This window comes from Monodon monoceros, unplaced genomic scaffold, assembly GCF_005190385.1.
Source record: "Monodon monoceros isolate NGI ecotype Baffin Bay Population unplaced genomic scaffold, NGI_Narwhal_1 Super_Scaffold_20, whole genome shotgun sequence".
Classification (NCBI taxonomy): Eukaryota; Metazoa; Chordata; class Mammalia; order Artiodactyla; family Monodontidae; genus Monodon; species Monodon monoceros.
The window spans coordinates 77,986,239-78,009,189 of NW_021703777.1; the positions used below are offsets into that span (position 1 = coordinate 77,986,239).

The 22,951-nt window shown below is 35.6% G+C and overlaps 1 long non-coding RNA gene across 1 annotated transcript in view; it reads left to right on the forward strand.

The window, feature by feature from the left end:
* Positions 1 to 22,951, forward strand: part of LOC114903065 — a 49,539-nt gene that overhangs the window by 10,559 nt on the left and 16,029 nt on the right. The window contains exons 3-4 of the long non-coding RNA XR_003795631.1: positions 3,253 to 3,340; positions 5,521 to 5,620. This is a non-coding gene — a long non-coding RNA (uncharacterized LOC114903065). The remainder of the gene's footprint in view (positions 1 to 3,252; positions 3,341 to 5,520; positions 5,621 to 22,951) is intronic.

Genomic DNA, 22,951 nt, shown 5'->3' on the forward strand with positions numbered 1-22,951 from the left:
GTTTGTATTTATTTTTTATGATATTTTAACGTTACTTTCAACAATATATTATAGATCATTAAATCTAATAATAATCAGATGCCTAGAGTTAATTTTTGAAAAAGCTTTTGGCAGTTATTATATTAAAACTTTATATGTATTATCTTCAAATGGAATAAAAAAACATTTTGAGACATTATTCTCTTTAAAGGCACATCTTGTTTGCCCTAGTCAGAGAATCACGCACTAATGCAATTAAACGAGGCAATTGTTACCTGACTAAATAGATGAAACACATACTGAGAGAACTTCAAAAACAGGTGGGCCAGTTTAATCAGTTTAAAGAACTCATCCAAAACCTTTTGCCAATCTTATCATTGCGTAGCTTTGCAATCTGCATTATTTTGGTACTGTAATAAAAGCAGTCTCTTGGGTGGTGAATCCATTAAAAGTTTATAAGTTTTTATTCAGGAGTTTAAAATTACAAAATGTTTCCCAACACTGGTTCTCTGTTAAACTAATTTAAAAAGGAAAAGGCATAGGCTGGGGATTCCACTTAGATAGGAAAAAATGAATATAATAAAGATTGAGAATTGTCCATATATCTTTGAATGGATCAAAGGTAGATGGAATACTGGAGAGATGAAAACAGGAAATTAAAATAAGCAGGTATGAAATAGCTTTAGAGTGGTATTCAGGCCGGTGAAGATAGGATGTAACATGATGTTAAGTTACGAATGAAAATAAGGAGGACTGGACTTTCCCATCTCTGTGCCTTCCCCTGATTTGCTCATCTCCTACCACCACCCTGAGCTGCAGAATTAAGGTTCTGCTTAGTTTCTGAGTCAGGATGAACCTGGGCAGTGACTGCTTACATGGCCTCAGTCAAATCACATTATAGGGTTGATTGCAACACAGTCTTGCTGCTGTGGACCTAAAAGTGTTACTTTTGCAGATCCCTTGGCCATTGATGTACAGATTTTTCTTATGCAATTTGTCTTCTGCTTTGGTTAATTGGGCATGCTAGTTTTCTAGTGAATTGGGGGGAGGGTTTCTGGGCATTCATTATTTCATTTATTTGGTAATTTTTAGAGCAAATATTAATGAGCAACTACTATGTGGTAGGCTCTATGCTAGGTGCTGAGAGATAATGATGAATAAGACACTGGCCTGGCCCTTAGGGAGATTAGGAGGGCAGATGTAAGGAAACAGGCATTTGTAATGCAGTGAGGGAATGACTACAGTCAGGTTAAGCATAAAATGCTTTGAGAACAACAAAAAACCGGGTATTTAATCAATCACATGCATCAGAGGACACTTTCTAAAGGTTATAAGCTGAGACCTAGTGAAGGAGAGATTTTCCAGGAAAACAAAGAGAAATGATTTTGAGGGCTTTCCCAGGCAGAATTAAAGAATATGCAGACATAGTTCAGACCTAAAATAAATAATTTTATTCCTGGATTTGCTACTCATTCAGGGTGGCTATGGATTATGACAAGAAGGCAAGTGAGACAAGAGAATAGTGGGAGCAAGGAAAGATGAGGCAGATCCATCACTGAGACGGTCAAAGAACAAATAAATCCAGACTAAGATAAAGTAAGGATTTATTCCAAAAGACTATTGCAATAGGGAGAACACACTGATCTCAACATCTGCAAACATCTCAAAAAAAAACGGCTTTTCTTTTATAAGGAAGAGTAAGTAGGGATGGGAGGAATTTGGAGGGGAAATTGGGCAAGTGGATAGGGGTCAGCAGACAGCCTGATTGGGGCAGTTCAACAGGAAATGTTTCTCTCTGTGCTTAGGCAGTTCTTGGAATGAGCATGTTTTGCTCCTTAGTGCTTGCTTAAAAGCCAGTGTTTGGGGGTGAGCCAAAGTTCAGAGGCCTATGGGGAGGAGAGAGGCCTGCCTCAAATTTGGTCGAGCCAAGACAGTGAGTAAGGAATAGACAATTGTGAACTTGGACAGGACTCAAGCAACCTGCCTGCCCAGTATTGGCCAGTCAGTCTTCCTTGGGGAGTGAGTCCTATTCTCTACCTTTGCAATAGGCAGCTGTCCAACTCAGAATGGACGGATGCCTCAGGCCCATCGTGCCACCACCCACAGGACTTTGATCATCTTGCTTCTGAGCTCTACAATAATTGGTTTGACAAGTTTGCATGCCCTTGTAACACAGTGCACTGGAAATTGTGATACCCCCAGTGGCAGCCTGCCTACTATATACCACCTGGCATGACAGCTTCTTCCTTAAGCTCCAGGCCAGCCTTCAGTGCTAAATTACTAGCCTGACTTGAGTCATGTCAGGGAATTTCATGCTAAGATCAGTTTCTTATGCTTCTCTGTAACTCTCTATTATCAAATCACAGTATTCTGAGCAGTTCAGGGAGACTCTAGTGAGATTCTTTCCAGCTGCCAAAATTATTGCAGGATTAGCAATTATAATGACAGAGAAGAAATTATTGTATGCATTGAAACGTGATGATTTCGCATTTTATATATGCGTTTGCATATTGGTCTAAATTACAGCTGAAAAGAAGATGCAGGAAAATGCATGTTATTTCAGAGTTACGTTTCTTCGTATTATGTTTGAAGGTAAAAGTACATTTAGACCTTCATTATTCAGGTATATATCTTGAAGTCACATTTTGCCCAAACCTCAGGGTATACTGCAAGACAAGATATTCAAATTCTGGTTAAGCATTCAACAAAACTTACAACTTGTAATTTTATTCTGAGGTTTGTTTTTTTTTTAAGAAGTAGCATTTTGCTAAAAGTCAGGTAACTTTTTTAAAGTCTAATTTATGTTTTATAATTTTAGCAAGTTTCATTATGAATAAAAAAACAATGACAGAATAATAGGCCATATTTTTTAAAATTCTGTTTTATTACTTCACACTGTAACTAAACTAGGTTAACAAAATATTGCCTAGCAGAGGGAAACTGCTTTAATGATCAAGTAAGAAAGAATTGTAATTAGCTCTGAAAAACTTTTACATTATTAATTTGCTTAGCAAACCACTTCTTCCTAGGGAAAAAAAAAATCTCTTCTCAGTCTTTCATACATTTTATCCCTGCAATTAGGAGTTCTAGATATTCTGCCAATTCAGTTAAGCCTGATACACTGATATATTAGACAAATAAAAATGTGCAAACTAAATATCAATTTGTTGCAATTATGATTAAGAATAGCTGATATTTTTCTTGTCTTTTTATTAGAATCTTGCTCAGAGTGAAAATAAAACTGAATTTAGCCTTTTTTTTTTTTCCTTGAAGTTTGTGGAAACAGTTTTTGCAGAACATCCAGAAAGAAGAGTCATTTAAGGACAAAAGCATCATTTCCAAGGGGAGAGACAAAGAAGAGGTCAGTTCTCAAGGGCAAGGGCAGGGCTGGGGACTAACCCAAAGGAGAGGAGAAAGATAGGCAGACAGGGAAGGACAGGATGTAACTGCTGCTACCTGCATCTCTACTGCAGCTGCTGTCTGTTTTTCAAACCGCACCATCAGGATAAAATGATAGGAAGAATGAACAAACATGACTGGAGGTGCTGTTAATATCATTTCAAGTTGTAACAAGAAAGGGGCTCATTTCTATGTGATCTTTATAAAGCCATTGCTCAATAGATATATAATGCAAGCCATGTATGTAACTTTATATTGTCTAGTTGCCATATTTACCAAAATTAAAGACAAATACATTAATTTTAAGAATGTATTTTATTTAATCCAATATACCCAAAATGGATAATATATATCCATTATCTTTTCAGCATATAATAAAAATGATTAATGACATAGTATACATTTTTTTTTATAATAAGTCTTCCAAAGCCTGTGTGTGTTTTGAACTTGAAGCACATCCCTATTTGGACCATCACATCTCCTTTGCTCAGTAAGCCACATGATCACAAAGAGAAACTATGGAAAGATTTCCCCACAGCTTTGCTCTACCTTCTGGGTCATTTCTGGGATACTGTTTAGTCAACTGCTAAGAAACAATGAAATGTGGAACTGAAATTTGCTAAGAAGTTACTAATTAGCAAACTAATTAGTTGACCCCAAATTATCTGGAGTACTCTACATTGTTTGATGACTGCCTTTTTTTTCTTTTTCTTTTTTTTTAATTAAGGAAATGTCTCATAGTATTTGCAAAGAAGCACTTTTTGAAACCTTTTATTTTTGCTCCCTGTAGATTCAGTTCCCACATGCTCTTAATTTCTTCTCAAGTTTAATTTTCTGCTAAACTATTTCAAAAAGATTCTAATACCATCTTTGCAACTGTCAATTATTTTGCATGAGGAAAATAACTTGTTCATGTGAATTTTTTCTTTGAGGGTGGTGGGATTTTTTAAAATTTATTTTTATTGGAAAATAGTTGATTTACAATGTTGTGGTAGTTTCTGTTGTACAGCAAATGGAATCAGTTATACATATACATATATCTACTCTTTTTTAGATTCTTTTCCCATACAGGTCATTACAGAGCATTGAGTAGAGTTCCCTGTGCTATACAATAGGTTCTTATTAGTTATCTATTTTATATATAGTAGTGTGTATATGTCAATCCCAATCTCCCAATTTATCTCTCCCCCTTCCCCCTTGGTAACCATAAGTTTGCTTTCTACATGTGTGACTCTATTTCTGTAAATAAGTTCATTTGTACAATTTTTTTTAGATTCCACATGTAAGCGATATCATATGCTATTTGTCTTTCTTGGTCTGACTTACTTCGCTCAGTATGACAATTTTGAGATTGTTCAAACTATATGAATAACCCCATAAATTGAGTTCTCCAATTTAGTTATACTATAAGAATTTTATAATATGAAGGAATACTATGGTTTAGGATGTTACAGAACCTCTCTCTCCCCAAGAAATTCTGTACCTATTTTACAAGTTTGTCTTCAAAGATAGGACATTGATATGTAATTGTAACCCAGATGATATTGGACAAGAAGTCATTGCATGATCCATTTTCTGCTGCTTCTTTGGGGTTCAATGATGAAGTAAAAAAAATGTGTTATTTTAGACATTGTTCTTCCCTATCAGGTATCCAGCTTCAGTTCAGAGTCAAAGTAGAGAATCTATCTGCCAAAAAACACTAATAATATTCCTCCTATTCTCACTGCAAGAGAACAAGAATTTGCCAGAGAGAATGCCACTGCCTAAAGAAGCATAAGAGCATAACAGGGATTTAGTTTGTTTCCTCCCCCACCCAAATATTGTCTTTAATCCACCTGAAAAAGTATAGTGGTTGGTTCTGAGAGAGAGAAGAGAGACCTGACTGAGTGCTGAGTATCAGAGCAGAATTACTGAATCAGAATCTCTTGAGATGGGGCTCTGCAATTTGCATTTTAAGTAAGATTCCCAATTGATTCTTATGTGCTTTAATGTTTGAGAACCTGTAGTTAAAGAGAATATTCAGGGACATTGTTCAGCCATTTTTTTGCAGGTCCAGAGAGGGGGTTTAACTTAAGTAGGCAGATGTAATTTGCAGAACAGATTTGAGCGAACAAAGACTGATAATTGATTCTGTGCTTACAGTACTTGAAGCACTTGCATAATCAAAGAGTAGAGAATTGAATGGAGACACCCTGGCACAGGGGTATGTGGAGCTTCCCAAAAGAATCTCCAAAGCCTTAAGGTAAATATTTTGGTCAATACAATATTATATTATAATATTGTTTTGCTTCCCCCTATACCTCATTCCCTAAAGTTATTAGTAACCAGAAAGAAGATCTTAATATATAAATGGAAAATGTGCCTGCTAAATCAGTACTTGCTGACATGAGAGAACAGTGCTTCCGCTCTTCAGGGAGCAAAGTATGGGAGGCCTAGGAAGTTTGAATACATTCCATGTAAAGTCCTTCTCCGATTCTTACTGCCTATAGCATTTAAAACAAACTTTTCTAACACAGACATGCATCTTACAGAATGAGTCCCAAACTATCTTCCCAGGTTTTCTCCTCATTATTCCTCTCATAAATCCTGTGTCTGCCTAGCAACACTGAGCCTGGCTAGTCCTGTACTGTATCTTTATGCCCTGTTTTCTTTACTTAAAGTCACCTTCTTTTTTAAGAAATGTAGCACATATTTTTAACAATGGTATAGATGCACAGAATTTAAAATCAAATAATTCCACAAAGATTTAAAGGGAAAAAGCAATCTCCTGTGATCCTCCCACATTTCCTGCTCACTGTAAGTAACCACTTTAAATAATTTTAGTTTTCTTCTTTTTGTATATCTCTATCTTAGAATAACATGACATTTTTTTCACTTTTATGCTGGAAAAATAATAATTCTGCACTCCTTCCCAACCCTTATTCCTCTCCCATCCAACATACTTCTGCTTACCCGTTTCCACAAAAATAATTATTTCATAATTTGTGACTACATATTATTTGTATTATGACTGTTCACAGGAGAGACAGGTACTGCACTGGGATAACATCCCTTTTCTTCCACAAGTAAAACCAAGTCACACCCCAGTAGTTCATTGGAAGTATAAACAACATATTCAAAACTATCAAGGATTATTGTTTATAATCTTGTAGATATATCTAGAAACTCTGACCTACTAAATAGGTTACTCCCGAGGTTTGTTTGCACAACTTTCATGCTCCTAAATCCCTTTACCATCAACCTGGTGATTGCTTCCTTTGGTCTCTTTATTTCATCCCCTGATTCCATAATCTATGTGCTATCATTTTATATTCTCTCATTTTGTTGCACTTATCCCCCTGTAACTTCCTGAAAATAGAAAATGTTTTGATATCTTACCTGTCTGAAAATGTCTTTATTCTACCCTTATTTTACTGACTGCTAAGGTGAGTATAGTATTCTAGGTTGGAAGCAATTCCCCCTTTGAATGTTGACTGCATTGCTTGTGTTACAACTTCTCACTGATTTCCTATTATCAATTATTCTCTCAATCTCAGGTATCTCTAGTGTTCCTAAAATGAAATGCCTCTAATTTATCGTCTCTAAAAAATAAGTTTTCTGTCTGCTTCAGAGTAGGGAAGATCGGTTGTGTAACTGAGGAGAATGGGGCAGGAAATTTGGCATTCTAATGCTTTCAAAGTGCTTTGGCCAGTCATCCTGTTTTGAATACTACCTTTCTATACAGTCAGAGACACACCTTACCTATTGATCCAAAATGTGCAGGTTTTTCATTTTTTTGTTTCCTTCACTTATTTATTTATTTATTTATGGTAATTTGTTTGGAGCAAAATGTGGCCTTACTAGACTCTATGTAGTCTTTCTTTTATTCTCACTATGCATATTTATGTTTATTGCAATATTAACATGTGTGTATTGCATAATATGCAGTATATGTACCATATTAACTCCCTAAAACCCAAAAGTAAGATTTGAATCTTGAAACTCATCCATTGTCAAGGAATTCATATAAGTGATGTGAATGTGAAATTAGCACTACACAACTTAGGAACTTTGTAGGTTTCTATGTAAGAAATCAAGTTGCATCCTGGCTTCCTACTTAGAAGACTTATGTTTCAAAATTGTTCAGATATGCAAAATCAATATTGCCTATCTCCCTGTTTTCTACCTCCATAATTTTTGTTGTTTTCTTCCCTTCTATATTTTTAATCTGTGTGTGTGTGTGTGTGTGTTTGTGTGTGTACCCTTATTAACATAAAATGAGATAATTTCATTGCTGTTCTGGTGAGGTTTCTGGAGGAAGATTGATTTAAGCTCTATCAAAACAAACAAGAATGGTTTCTCTTTACAACAGAAGAAGAGCTAGCACCTGTTGGATATCTTTTGGGGTGAAAGCTATGAAAATATGCATTAATAAAATTGGATGTCTAAATAGGTAGATAGAATAACTCTCCTTTCTGTACTTTTCCCTCAACCATTAAAAAAATAGTCATACAAGTCACAAGTCAAAATAAATCCTTATTCTAATTTCCATTAAATATAGATATGAGTCTTTTCTCCATGAGTCTCTTTTCCTTGATTGTTGAACTAACATTTGGCTGCCCAGAGAGAGAACATAAGCAAGTAAGTAGTATCCAAATACAGTTTTGCCTCCAACTTATGTCTCTTTGTGGCTATATACTTTAAGTACAACAATAAAGAATAAACAATGAGGGCTTCCCTGGTGGCGCAGTGGTTGGGGGTCCGCCTGCCGATGAGGGGGACGCGGGTTCGTGCCCCGGTCCAGGAGGATCCCACATGCCACAGAGCGGCTGGGCCCGTGGGCCGTGGCCACTGGGCCTGTGCTCTGCAACGGGAGAGGCCACAGCAGTGAGAGGCCCGTGTACCACCAAAAAAAAAAAAAAAAAAGAATAAACAATGAAACACCTCATCTGTACCTATCTCTACCACTAAGGACAGTGAATTAACAGCTTTTTGAAATTGTGAAGAATAAGTTCTCCAATGATTTTACTAGCAAAACACTATGATAGATGCTTTCTGAGTTTTCACACTTCCAATACCAAAATCTCTAGTGATAAATTAACAACGTCCTCTTACTCCCCATGTCATATATATAGGTATATGTATATATATATATGTATATATATATATACATATATATATGCAGTCATTTAACTTGTAACAAAACAAAATTTTATTATGAAAGTCATTATATATTCTACATTATGCATGCATACTCCTCATGGGAAAACTAGTAATAACCCTGAAATTGTGTGAAGAAGAAAAAAGCCCTGGTTTATATAGTTGTTTCATTATCATTTATGCCTAGCCAACTTTTTTGCTATCATATGACATTTTTTCTACCTTATTCCACAGTTTATTCCATAATATATTGGTGGTTAATCAAAACACTTATTACCATTTACACACTGTTTCTGTATACATAATGTGCTTAAATTATTGCTCAGATACTTTTAGCATAGTTTTGATAATATGATGTACAAAATTGTGCTTGTTCCTATATCTATTTTTATTGCTAATCCCAGGACTAGATTAGATTAAAATTATTTTTATATTGTTTATCACCATTGCCATGCTGGATAATGTCCATATGACAGCCATTTTTACCCAGATTGGGTGGTTGTGAGGATTAATATATAGCAGAGACTTGAAACTGCCTGGAAGATAGTAAGTTGTGATATATTTTTTAATGGTATTAAATGAACTTGGATAAATTGTACAAACTTTCATATCTTTGGGAAAGTGTTATTGAAGAAAGAGAAATGAGAAAAAGAAAATTACTGATAATATATATTTTGCTTTTGTAAGAGAGCAAAGGAAACGTCAGGGATAGAGTATTCCTCAGAAAGGTCAGATTGAAATCTTGATTAAAGTAGAATAATGGGAAAGAAACAAGAGTTTACAGAAGAAATTATTTAAATTCAGAATAGAGGAAATAATAGAGTTGCCCTTTTTGTTTTTAATACCATTTATTCTGAAATACCATTTGACCTAAAAACTGATTTAAAAACGTTTTTTAAAGAGAAAATAATGTTCAGAGAGGGCAGACAGCAGAAGCAAAAAGAACTATAATTCTGCAGTCTGTGGAAGGAAAACCACATTCACAGAAAGATAGACAAAATGAAAAGGCAGAGGACTTTGTACCAGACGAAAGAACAACATAAAACCCCAGAAAAACAACTGAATGAAGTGGAGACAGGCAGAAAAAGAACTCAAAATAATGATAGTGTAGATGATCCAGTACCTCAGAAAAAGAAGGGAGGCAAAGATTGAGAAGATGCAAGAAATGTTTAACAAAGACATAGAAGAAATAAAGAACAAACACCTAGAAGAATTAAAGAACAAACAAACAGAAATGAACAATACAATAATTGAAATGCAAAATATACCAGAAGGAATCAATAGCAGAATAACTGAGGCAAAAGAACGTATAAGTGACCTGGAAGACAGGATGGTGGAATACACTGCCACGGAACAGAATAAAGAAAAAAGAATGAAAAGAAATGAAGAAAGCCTAAGAGACCTCTGGGACATTAAATGCAACAACATTCATATTATAGGGGGTACCAGAAGGAGAAGAGATAGAGAAAGGACCTGAGAAAATATTTGAAAAGATTATAGTCGAAAACTTCCCTAACATGAGAAAGGAAATAGCCACCCAAGTTCAGGAAGCACAGAGAGTCCCAGGCAGGATAAACCAAAGAGAAACATGCCAAGACACATAGTAATCAAATTGACAAAAATTAAAAAAAAGAAAAATTATTGAAAGCAACAGGGGAAAAATGACAAATAATATACAAGAGAACTCACATAAGGTTAACAGCTGATTTCTCAGCAGAAACTCTGCAAGCCAAAAGGGAGTGGCCTGACATATTTAAAGTGAGGAAAGGGAAGAAACTACAACCAAGATTACTCTACCCGGCAAGGACCTCATTCAGATTCAATGGAGAAATAAAAAGCTTTACAGACAAGCAAAACCTAAGAGAATTCAGCATCACCAAACCAGCTCAACAAAAAATGCTAAAGGAACTTCTCTAAGTGGGAAACACAGAGAAGAAAAGCACATACAAAAACAAACCCATAACAATTAAGAAAATGGTAATAGGAACATACATATCAATAATTACCTTAAACATGAATGGATTAAATGCTCCAGCCAAAAGACACAGGCTCTCAGAATGGATACAAAAACAAGACCCATATACATGCTGTTTACAAGAGACCCACTTCAGGCCTAGGGACATATACAGACTGAAAGTAAGGGGATTGAAAAAGATATTGCATGCAAATGGAAATCAAAAGAAATCTGGAGTAGCAATACTCCTGTCACATAAAATAGACTAAAATAAAGAATGTTACAAGAGACAAGGAAGGACACTACATAATGATCAAGGGATCAATCCAAGAAGAAGATATAACAATTATAAATACATATGTACCCAACATAGGAGCACCTCAATATATAAGGCAAATGCTAACAGCTATAAAAGAGGATATCAACAGTAACACAAAAATAGTGGGGGACTTTAACATCTCACTTACACCAATGGACAGATCATCTAAACAGAAAATTAATAAGGAAACACAAGCTTTAAATGACACAATAGACCAGATAGATTTAATTGATATTTATAGGACATTCTATCCAAAAAACAGCAGATTAAACTTTCTTCTCAAGTGCACACAGAATATTCTCCAGGAGAGATAACATCTTCAGTCACAAATCAAGCCTCGCTAAGTTTAAGAAAATTGAAATCATATCAAGCATCTTTTCCGACCACAATGCTATAAGATTAGAAATCAATTACATGGAAAAAACGTAAAAAACACAAGCACATGGAGGCTAAGCAAAACGTTACTAAATAACCAAAAGATCACTGAAGAAATCAAAGAGGAAATTTAAAAATTCCTAGAGACAAATTACAATGAAAACACGACAATCCAAAACCTACGAGATACAGCAAAAGCAGTTCTAAGAGGGAAGTTTATAGCAATAAAGAACCAAGAAAAATCTCAAATAAACTATCTAACCTTACACCTAAAGGAACTAGAGAAAGAAGAACAAACAAAAGCAAAAGTTAGTAGAAGGAAAGAAATCATGAAGATCAGAGCAGAAATTAATGAAATAGAAACAAAGGAAACAATAGCAAAGATCAATAAAATTAAAAGCTAGTTCTTTGAGAAGATAAACAAAATTGATAAACCTTTTGCCAGACTCGTCAAGAAAAAGAGGGAGAGGACTCAAATCAATAAAATTAGAAATGAAAAAGGAGAAGTTACAATAGACACCACAGAAATACAAAGCATCATAAGACACTACTACAAACAACTCTATGCCAATAAAATGGACAACCTGGAAGAAATGGACAAATTCTTTAAAAGGTATAACCTTTAAGACTGAACCAGGAAGAAATAGAAAATATGAACAGACCAATCACAAGTAATGAAATTGAAACTGTGATTAAAAATCTTCCCACAAACAAAAGTCCAGGACCAGATGGCTTCACAGGTGAATTCTATCAAACATTTAGAGAAAAGCTAACACCCATCCTTCTCAAAATCTTCCAAAAACTTGCAGAGGAAGGAATACTCCCAAACTCATTCTATGAGGCCACCATCACCCTGATACCAAAACCAGACAGAGATACTACAAAAAAAAGAAAATTACAGACCAATATCACTGATGAATATACTTGCAAAAATGCTCAACAAAATACTAGTAAACAGAATCCAACAACACATTAAAAGGATCACATACCATGACCAAGTGAGATTTATCCCAGGGATGCAAGGATTCTTCAATATATGCAAATCAATCAATGTGACACACCAAATTAATAAATTGAAGAATAAAAACCATTTGATCATCTCAATAGATGCAGAAAAAGCTTTTGACACAATTCAACACCCATTTATGATAAAAACTCTCCAGAAAGTGGGCATAGAGGGAACCTACCTCAACATAATAAAGGTCATATACAACAAACGCACAGCAAACATCATTCTCAATGGTGAAAAACTGAAAGTATTTCTTCTGTGATCAGGAAAACGACAAGGATGTCCACTCTCACCATTATTATTCAACATAGTTATAGAAGTCCTAGCCACGGCAATCAGAAAAGAAAAAGAAATAAAAGGAATACAAATTGGAAAAGAAGAAGTAAAACTGTCATGCTTTGCAGATGACATGATATTATACATAGAGAATCCTAAAGATACCACCAGAAAACTACTAGAGCTAATCAATGAATTTGGTAGTTTCAGAGTACAAAATTAATGCATAGAAATCTCTTGTATTCCTATAAACAAGCAACAAATGATCAGAAAGAGAAATTAAGGAAACAATCCCATTCACCATTGCAGCAAAAAGAATACCTAGGAATAAACCCACTTAAGGATGTAAAAGACCTGTACTCAGAAAACTATGACACTGATGAAAGAAATCAAAGATAACACAAACAGATGGAGAGATATACCATGTTCTTGGATTGGAAGAATCAATATTGTGAAAATGACTGTACTATCTAAAGCAATCTACAGATTCAAAGCAATCCCTCTCAAATTACCAACGGCATTTTTTTACAGAACCAGAGCCAAAAATCTTAGTCTGTATGGAGACACAAAAACCCTGAATAACCAAGCAGTCTTGAGGGGAAAAAAATGGAGCTTGAGGAATCAGAGTCCCTGACTTCAGACTATTCTACAAAGCTACAGTAATCAAGACAGTATGGTACTGGCACAGAAACAGAAATATAGATCAATGGAACAGGATAGAAAGCCCAGAGATAAACCCACACACCTACAGTCAACTAATCTATGACAAAGGAGGCAAGAATATACAATGGAGAAACGACAGTCTCTTCAATAAGTGGTGCTGAGAAAACCTGACAGCTACATGTAAAAGAATGAAATGAGAACACTCCTTAACACCATATACAAAATAAACTAAAAATGGATTAAAGGCCTAAATGTAAGACCGAACACTATAAAACTCTTAGAGGAAATCAGAGGAAGAACATGCTTTGACATAAATCACAGCAAGATGTCTTTTGATCCACCTCCCAGAATAATGGAAATAAAAACAAAAATAAACAAATGGGATGTAACAAAACATAAAAGCTTTTGCACAGCAAAGGAAACTATAAACAAAACAAAAAGACAACCCTCAGAATGGGAGAAAATATTTGCAAATGAATCAACAGACAAATGATTAATCTCCAAAATATATAAACAGTTCATGCACCTCAATATTAAAAATACAAACAACCCAATCAAAAAATGGGCAGAAGACCTAAACAGACATTTTTCCAAAGAAGCCATGCTGATTGCCAAGAAGCACATGAAAAGCTGCTCAACATCACTAATTATTGGAGAAATGCAAATCAAAATTACAATGAGGTATCACCTCGCACCAGTTAGAATGGGCATCATCAGAAAATCTACCAACAACAAATGCTGAAGAGGGTGTGGAGAAAAGAGAATTCTCTTGCACTGTTAGTGGGAATGTAAATTGATATAGCCACTATGGAGAACAGTATGGAGGTTCCTTAAAAAACTAAAAATAGAATTACCATATGATCCAGCAATCCCACTACTGGGCATATACCCAGAGAAAACCACAATTCAAAAAGACTCATGCACCCCAATGTTCATTGCAGCACTATTTACAATAGCCAGGTCATGGAAGCAACCTAAATGCCCCTCAACAGACGAATGGATATAGAAGATGTGGTACATATATACAATGGAATATTGCTCAGCCATAAAAAGGAACATAATTGGGTCATTTGTAGAGACATGCATGGACCTAGAGACTGTCATACAGAGTGAAGTAAGTCAGAAAGAGAAAAACAAGTATCAAATATTAACGCATATATATGGAACTTAGGGAAATGGTACAGATGAACTGGTTTGCAGGGCAGAAATAGAGACACAGGTGTAGAGAGCAAACGTATGGACACCAAGGGGGGAAAGTGGTGGGGTTGTGGGGGTGGGATGAATTGGGAGATTGGGATTGACATATATATACTATTATGTATAAAATAGATAACTAATAAGAACCTGCTGTATAAAAAAATAAAATAAAATAGAAAAATTCAAAAAAAAAAGAAAATAATTTTCAGAAAAAATTTAAAGGTAAGATGATGGAATTTTCAAACCTGAAATTTATAACAATATGAGATTGATCTGATGCATTAACTTGATGTTCAAAATCATTTTATTGAACACCTACCATATGGTAGTAGTTATACTAATCAAAGGATCAGTTATTTACAATGAACTATTGTATCATGAGAGATTCTGGACATCCCTTTGTGATTTGCAGCCTTGAGGCCAGCTTGTAGAGCTGTCATTGAGTTCCCTTTGCTCTCTTGCTCTCCCAGCTTTTGGTACTTCAGTCCATCTCTCCCCTTCCAGTTACCCTGACCAGACTTTAGCAGACATTGCCTTGCCTTATATAAAAGCTTATTTCAGAAGGACTTGTTTAATTGACCCTAGAAAAATATCCACAAAACTGGTTATACCATCTTTATTCACACAACCCCAAACTGTAAACACCCAAATATCCAACAGCAGAATGAAATGAACAAATTTTCATATATTCATACCATGGAATACTACTCAGCAATAAAAAGAAAACAAAATGACACCTGCTACCACATGGATGTTCAAAAACATGTTGAAAGGAAGAAGCCAAAGAGAAAAGAATACATCATATTGTATGATAGCATTTATTATAAGGGCAAGAAAAAGCAAAACTAAATTATGACAATGGAAATCAAAACAGTGGCCATGGTGATGGTGGGGGTTTGGAGGTAAATGAAAAAGACGTGAGGAAAATTTCTGGAGTGATGAAAATATCTGTATCTTTTACATGGTGCTTACATGGGTGTTCACAATTGTCAAAAATTCATCAAACTGAACACTTATGATCTCTGTGTTTTAGTGTATATTGTTGACTTCAAACAGTATCTTGAACACCACATCATAAACAATAGTTACAAAAGCCTACATTCCGATTTGAAAATACAAGGGTTTGATGATGGAAGTAATGGTTCTTAAGAATCAGGTCTTCCAAAGTAATATGGCACAGAGTTCATAATGACCAAAGTATTTGACAAGCCTTACAGACCTAACCCCCAGGCAATCTATATAAATGAGGAATTAAATTAGGCATGAGGAGGATTAGGCATTAGAAGAGGGTTGATGCGGAGGGAAAACTCACGCAGACAAGCAGAGAAAGCATCAATAGACTCCCTAGAATATGCTAAGGGTGCCCTAGAACGTGACGGAAGACAGATTATAAATTTAGGTATACATTCACAAGTCACATCTTTGCTCTCCAGTCATTTACAGAAAACAGATTCTGACCCCATCCCAGAATGGTTAAGCATATGAGGATTTATTAAAGGATACTGATAGCTTCCAAAATATTTGGGATGCCTAAGGAACAGAACTTAGGCTGAGTTTTAGTAATGACTTCCAAAGCCCACAATATACAACTGGGTCCGTAAGGGATCCACTGCTTCTGCCACAATCAGGTCATTGCCTGCCCAATCAGAAAGCTCTGGCAACATGAGCCAGATCCAGAACCTGCCATTTCTGCTTTCCTCTGAAGGAGCTAATGTTTCTCAGAAGTGACATTGATTCAGCAGACCAAATCTCATCTAGATACTTCAAGGGAATCTAGAAAACTATTTTTGTTTTGTTTTGTCTTGTTTTAGCTTTTTAGCCTTTGCAGTATAGGAAAGCACACAATAAGCAGTTTGAAATACACGTTGAGTTAGCCAACCCAAATATATCATCACGCACACACTTTTCTTTTCATACTTATGCTGCAAAACAGCAATACAAAAAAACAAAAATTCCCCTTTCTAACACAACACAGCTATCCCAATAGAAACAACATGCTCATCCTCTTTTAAACGCAAGGAACAAAACTCTTTTCAAGTACGGCATCCATTTCTGAGTGATACTATTCAATGGCAGTCTCTTCCTGACATTGTGTAATCTATGGAGTAAATTATCATTTTAATTGTCATCAACATTCCCTGTAAAAGAATAGGAAAGGAAGAGAAATAAAAGGAAATTGAATAATATTTATAAATATATAGAAATAACAGGGAAAAGATAAAGTAGACAGAGCACTCCTTATTTCTACATCTAACATAGTCATTATTTATAACTTTACACTCAGGGATGGTGATAATGTAGAGTTTGGAATTCCAGCAACCCTTTCAACTAAATTTTGCATTTGATTTTGGAATTTTGATTTTGTGGCTCTAAGAAATGAGATGTATTTTAGAGCTGTCATGGAAGCTATCTGGTTCTTAGGGTATGACTTTAGTTGGAGTTAAAGTTCCTGAGCTTGTCATTTCTTCCTGTAAACTCTCCTATGACTCAAGAAATTCCAGCACAGTCTTTGTAGTCACTTTTATCGCCATACACTGAAGTGTAGCAGCCATTGGGCTCCCAAGGGACTTCATTCAGTTGACACTTTAGCACAATCAACCACAGGTGATATCTTGACCAATTGTTATGCCGCTACATGCCACAGATTACTAGTACCTTGTTTCCTTTTGGCAATAGTCTCTCCAATATGCTCAAGCCCAAGGGCATGACTAAACCAGTTCCTAAATTCCATCTTTTCAGGTCTATCTCCTGGGGTCACCCCACTTCCTCATACCTCTTCTGTATCAGTCAGCATCCAATCAAGAGACAGAAAGCACATAATAATTTGAACAAGATTATAAACTCTCCTTGGGGTTTGGTTACTCTGGAGAAAACAGAACTCTAAAGAATTCAGGAATAGCATATGGAGTGACCTGTTGCCACATCCTTTACAGCTGAGGCAGAGCATGTAAAGAAGGAACAGATGTGGAGGACACCCCTACTTGCCCAAAACTGAGATGCAGACCTCACTGCAAAAGGTTTAACCATGGCTCCCAAGGGTATGGAGAAACTTCTTTACATGCTTCACAGTGGAAATAGCTTAGAAGTTTCCCACTAGAGTACTGGGAGAAGCTGCCTACAGGAAGGTGCCACATATTTTGGTCAGCTTTACACTGCTGGCCAGCACATACTGTTGACTGCTTTGCACTGCAGAAGCATGCCAAGAGAAAGATACTGGAACCATGAAGACTAGACCCTTTCATCCATGGTGTCCCTCTAGCGCCCTCTATTGACAAAGTTTAAAATCATGCTGTCTGACAAAAACGTTTATCAGATTCAGCTCAATAATTACAGGTCAGGCAATGAAGTACAGACTTGGAGCTAAGAGGCAATATATTGATACTTGATCACTAACTAGATAGCAATGATGGAATATCCACACCCTAGCTATGCACCGAGAATGTCAGGATTGGTTGAAAAAGATAACCATCTTTTCAAAACACTAATGTTTGCCTCAGGCAAGTACTACAAACCTCAAATACAGAGCTTCTTGTGTCATTAATTACAAAAAGATAAAATATAAATGGAATAGAAGTCAATATATTTCCTCTGATTTCTTCCGTAAGAAAAAATAGTTCACCATGCTATCTTCCAAATTAACATGTAAGAATTTTGATTTCGGAGATTCTTTAATAGCAAAGTTTTAGAAGAAGAAATGAGGCAGGAAATTCAAGGCCAAGTGTTGTATTTTCCTCTCCATACATAATATGTGGATATAATTCTTTTTTAACAATGTAGCATATAACTAGATGGTCCCTATATGTTCCTGGAAAGTTCTGGAATAATTGCATTTTCTCAAATTAAAATATTGGGACAGCTTATTGAAGAGTTACTAATAAATTATAAAACTTTTAGTTTCCCTTAATCAAAGAAGTATGAATTAACTCTGGGAAAATAGGGATGAGTTTGAACTATCGCATTCTAAATAGTTGAATTAAAATAAATATGTACTATATGCCCTCAGTTCATCATGCTGTTTTTAAAATAGTTCATCAGCTCCTTTAAAAAAAAATTTTTTTCAGCATTGAGTTAAATAAAGGCTGAATATTATGAAAAGTCTATCTATGGTTTATGTGGAAAAGGGTTAACTGTTTTCATTTGCCCTATGGGTTTCCATTCATTTGAAAGAATGTCCAACATTACTTCTGGGATCCCTTTCAGTGGATGATAATAATCGTTAACATTTATTGAGTAAATATTGTGTGCCAGGCACTCTTATTAGAGCTTTCCACATATTAATGCATTTAATACTTACAAGAAATCAGTGAGATAAACAATACATTATTATCATCTCTGTTTTATAGATGAGGAAACTTGCCAAAACCGGACTTCCAAAAGTCAGTGAGCTAGGTAATAGCAGAGAAATTCCAAATCACTACTGTCAGTATGCCTAGACTCTCTGCCCTCGGAACCTGGTAGCCAGAAGCTTGGGATATAAGCACCTCACTAAGTTCAGAACAAATAAAAGAGATGCTTGAGAATATTGGGAACGAATGAAAGTTTCTGTTAGAATTTATTCAGATTTGATGTGAGATTTTGAATGTCACCGACTTCAGGCTATCTAGACCTAAATACAGTATTGAAATCCAAACGTACCCCTAGCGTCCACAATGGAACATGACTGGATGAGTTGGCAACAATTTCCCCAGTGCAGAAAGGAGCAATACAGAAAAGAGTGAAGAACCAGTTTATACCAATAATGTTATATGAAGACAGATATTACCAATTCTGCTCATTGTTTCATGATGTTTAGAGTGTCTGTTGGGTTCTGTTCTGTGAGTGAGGGAGCTAAAAGGATGACTATCATTCTTGGAACACATGATTTCTTACTGTTTCTCTGCATTGCAGCCTATTCAATTAAATGATGCAATTTCTTAATCGAATCAAGAATTTTAGGGGTGGTAAAATACTATTCTCTTTTTACATTGACTTTTAATTAATCCTGTGTCTATACTATCACACACACAGGTAAAGGAATTGGGAAATTTCAACACAAATTTATAAGGTAGAAGTTGAACATTTTCATTATATATAATTGGAGCTTTTACTTCCTCCTATTTCCTTCCTACATGGAAGGTTACTAATTAATTACAATAGTCTCCCTTTATATGTGATTTTACTTTCTGAGGTTTCAGTTACTGAGGTCAACTCCAGCCCAAGAAAATATTACATGGAAAATTCCAGAAATAAACAATTCATAAGTTTTAAATTGCACACCGCTCTGAGTAGCGTGACAAAATCTCTCGCTGTCGCACCCCGTCCCATCCGGGATATGAATCAGCCCTTTGTCCATCATGTCCTGCCTGTCCGTCACTTAGTAGCATCTTGGTTATCAGATTGACCGTGGAGGTACTACAGTGCTTGTGTTCCAGTCACCCTTATTTTACTTAATAATGGCCCCAAAGCACAAAAGTAGTGGTTCTGGCAATTGGAATATGCCAAAGAGAAGCCATAAAAAGCTTCCTTTAAGTGAAAAGGTGAAAGTTCTCAACTTAATAAGAAAAGAAAAAAATTGTATGCTGAGGTTGCTAAGAGGTATGGTAAGAACAAATCTTCTATCTGGGAAATTGTGAAAAAGGAAAAATTAATTTGTGCTAGTTTTGTTGTTGTATCTCAAAGTGCAAAAGTTACAACCACAGTGCATGATAAGTGCTTAGTTAAAATGGAAAAGGCATTAAATTTGTACAATAAGATATTTTGAGAGAGAGAAAACACATTCATATAACTTTTATTAGTATAGTATTATAATTGATATATTTTATTATTAGTTATTGTTGTTAATCTCTTACCGTGCCTAATTTATAAATTAAACTTTGTCATAGGTATGTATGTATAGGAAAAAACATAGTATATAGGGTTTGGTACCACCTGCAGTTTTAGGCATCCACTGGGGGTCTTGGAACATAATCATCACAGGTAAGGGGGGACTACTACAACCTCATTCCAAGAGATCTTTTCCTGGTCACACTAATTTTTTAACTTGTTTTCCTTGCCCTCAGGTGTATGCCCTTCTTAATATCCAAGGGAAACATGCTTATTATAGTCATGGGAGAGATGTGTGTCTAAAGCATTCAGGGTCTAAAGCATTTGGTCTGAATTATGGGCTTCTGGATAGCGATAGTAATTGGTGAAAAGTCTAGTATAATCATTGTTGGAGAAGAATTCTGGCACTCTAGATTTTTCCTTCAGTATAGTTATACTTCTTCCAGGTCAGTTTTCCTTTTCGATACTCCCCATGTGAGATTCAGACACAGTAGTAAAATAAATTCTTTTAACTCTTGAAGACACTAAAGTGAGCACGTGCAAATCTAGGGACAAGCAGTAATTAGGGTATAGTGGGGAAATGCAGTCTAAGCCCATTAATAAAAGATACAATTTCTTAGTTAATATTGCTCATCTATATGAAATATTTTAAATGGCCACACATTATAGTTGTAAAAAAAAACTAAAAGATAAAATTATTATTGTTTTAAAAACAGTATTTGTATTTCAGGATCTCAAGCACCTTATTTGGATTGCTTGTTGTTCTTCAGAATTTGGAAAAAGGTTATTGATTATTAGCAGATGGTCAGGTACTAAATGTCATGTTCAAGCTCAAGGGGAAAGACAGGAATCTAAAATAATGCCATTTCTTTAAAGCTGAAGTTGACAGCCATGAATCTATTGGTATATCAATAGATATAAAAAAAAGTTAAAAGTTCCAGTAAAAAGCTGGAGTAGCTGAAGGGAAATTTCTCAGCTACATCATAGTTGAAATATCTTCCCTTTCTGTCTTAGGTGTTGACATTTCTGAACATTGAAATAGTGATGTGCAAGACTAACAAAGTATGAGTCTATAGCTTCCCAGTGCAGATGGGTATGTGGTGCAAGCAGGAAGACAAATTTTCTACCTGTTAAAAGCATGGTCTCTGAATAAAACCACGTGGACATAAAGACCTGGTTGTTCTATTCAGTAACTGTAAGACTTTGGGAAAGTTCATCAATCCCCTATACTTCAGTCTCTTCACATATAGAATAGGTATACTAATGGTTCTTACTGAATAGCTATATTTGAGCATTAATGAGATACTATATGTATAATATAAGCTAGAATTGTGTTCAGCAGAGCATGATAGAGATCTAGAATAACACTGAATTAAAATAAGCAAACACACAATCAAGCTCATTTATCTTTCATGTAGAAGTTTGGGATCATTTGAAATCAAGCAGTCCAATGCTGATGTGGCAGTTCTGCTTTGTAAAGTACTTGGACACCCAGGCTTTCCCCATGGATCATGAACAAATCATGATCCAACACGTTTACCCCTTCTCCTTCCTTTGTATCTACATTCCAGGTCACAGGAAGGAATAACACATGAGAGAAGGGGACGAAGGGTTCACAACTGCTGTCTTTTAAGGAAGGTTCTTAAAAAGTTCCATGTGAGTTCTGCTCAACCATATCCCACTGGCCCAAATTTGGTCACAAAGTACACTTGTCTGTAAGAAAGCTGGACAATGTGATCCTTGTCTGGTTGTTTATGTGCACAGCTAAATATCAGGAGTTCAAATACCATGAACTACTGCCATACAATAGCTCCCAGCACATAAAAAGTCCTTAGTAAGTGTTAAATGCTTATATAATAGGTATAAATGACCAACCCACTTTATTTTAAACTAATATGTAGTGATTTAAGCTATTTAAATTGGTCCATTTTGCTAGTTACACTAATAAAACTTGCTAAATAATGGAAAGAAAACCTTTCTTCCTCCTTCCCTCCCTCCCTCTCTCTCTCTCTTTCCTTCCTTCTTCCTTTCTTTTCCTTCTTTATCTTTCTTTCTTTTTCTTTGTTTGTTTCTTTCTTTCTCTCCTCCCTCCTTCCCTCCCTCCCTCCTTCCCTCCTTCCCTCCCTCCCTCCCTCCCTCCCTCCTTCCCTCCCTTCCTTCCTTCCTCCTGCCTGCCTTAGAGATATTTAACAGAGAGGGTTTCCTTCTACCTTCAATGATGAGCACATCCTTAATTTTAGTACTGACAAGATGTTTGGGAAGGTAGAACCTATTACAGTAATAAATAGATGTATTTGTGGGAAATTGCATTACATTCTTGAAGTCAGACTCCAAAGAAAAAGGACTGAAAGTATATTCAATCAGACTTTTCAAGGAGACCATGATGAGCAGAACTGTATCTTAGTATAAGGATCTAGGTGGACTTTATTGCAGGAAATTGAGTTTAGAAGAATAGTCTATTAAAATGAATACTAATTTCCCCAGGTGCATATATCCGCGTATCTCCTTGTATCTATGACAATGGTCTGTACCCTAAACTAATATAATACCCTTCCATCAGAGTGCTATCGTTTTCATAAGAATTTAATAATCACATTTTATTACCCAGAATATTTTGGCCTTTATATTTCACATTGCAGATTCAAATGACCGACCCTCACTTGATGACTATTTATTATCCTCAACCACGGCTGAGGAGGACAGAAAGAGGGTGTGATTAATGCTTTAGTCATGAACTGTCAAATAGCAAAGAGAAGCACAGTGATTGTAAAGCAAACTGTTATCCCTATCTTAGGCTTTCCATTATCTATGTACAATATTGGTATTCTATTACCTTATT